The following is a 1,453-nucleotide window of genomic DNA, read 5'->3' as shown; positions in this document are numbered from 1 at the left end:
TAGCAATGTGAGAGTCAGGATTTGAATTCAGTTCATCAGAAGCCAAACTTCATACTCATTACACCCGTCTTTCAATCATGAGGGGGGCAGCCCCTAAAAGAACAGGCCAAGCAGAGCTGACAGGGCTTGAGCCACTGAGAAATGGAGGCAGAATCCCTTGGTCCTAGAGGGGTGCTCCGTGTTCATGCTCCCTGGCTCATGGGCACATTCAGGATTGAACACTTAGCAAGCCACCCAGAGGCTGCCTTCAGTGGGTAGGGGGCCGATGGAGGCCTTTGGGCTCAGCTCTGACCGGGTTGCAGGGTGGGGAAGGCAGTGCCTACAGTTCACGCCTTCACCTGAAAGGCCACCTGCTGTCCCTCAAGGAGCCACAGACCTGGGTGTGTATCTTAACCCTGCTGCTTATTGGCTGGGGATCTTGAGAAGGTCACTTCCCTCTCTGGGCCTCTCCTCCAGGGGGCATCTCGGGCTCAATCACAGGGCCCAGCGTGAGTCAGCATATTCTTCTCGCTCCCCATTGCAACTTTCAAAACGTTCCTGTTCCTCCTCTGCAGGGCCTGCTTTCCAGGCACCCCCTTCCCCCCCTCCTCAGTGCTGTCACCTTCCAGCTGTCTGGACACTTCCCCACACTCCCTGAGGCTTACATCCCAGCTCACTGTCTCCCCATGCACTCCACGCCCAGGCAACGTTTGGGGTGAACTTAAGATCCATGTAGAAGTTCTATTCAACGGGCCGGCCTCGTGGGCCTTAGACCTCCTCATCTCCAGACCCTTCCCTTCTCTCTCCTCTCAGACACTCACACCCTTGGTTCACTCCCAGCTGCCTTGTCCCAACCAGTCTCCTTGCTCTTAGTCAATCAGGCCAGAGCCTTCACTCCCCTGCCCAGCCGGGACTACGTGCCTGACCACCTGAACCACTCTGTCAATGCCCTCACGGCCTAATGTGGAGAGCAGGGACTCAGGTGTACTCCCCCTCGCCGCCCACCCAACCAATCATAGCATTTCCCCCACATCAGAACACACTTTCTGTGGTCCCAACATAATGTCCCAATAGGATAGACTCTTTTGTAACTGACAAGAACGTGGCAGAGCATGAAATCAGTTACATAAGTTATCTGGCTTAAGCCAGGGTGCATTCTATTTGTTCTATGACAGGGCAAAAATGGAAAATTTTGCCTTGAGGTGGAAATTAAAACAAAGACAAACTATGACAGCCATCTCCCGGCCAGGCCTGCCATGTCGCGTGTGTCTTCCCAGCTCCTTACCATCCCATTGCCAACATGTGGGATCCGCTCAGCTCCTGGCCCCACTGTCTGCCTTCCACACTCACCCATCAGAACCCCAACCTGCATGGGCCCCGCAGCCCTCTTCCACTCCTACAGCGCTCCTAGAAGAAATCTTGCAAACTGATGCCCCCCAAAATCAAGGTCTTTTGCCTCAGCGGGGCCTCAGCA

The sequence above is a fragment of the Pteropus vampyrus genome, unplaced genomic scaffold (genome assembly GCF_000151845.1).
Source record: "Pteropus vampyrus isolate Shadow unplaced genomic scaffold, Pvam_2.0 Scaffold33, whole genome shotgun sequence".
NCBI lineage: Eukaryota > Metazoa > Chordata > Mammalia > Chiroptera > Pteropodidae > Pteropus > Pteropus vampyrus.
The sequence above is the reverse complement of the archived record's forward strand: the minus strand, read 5'-3'. Positions refer to the sequence as shown.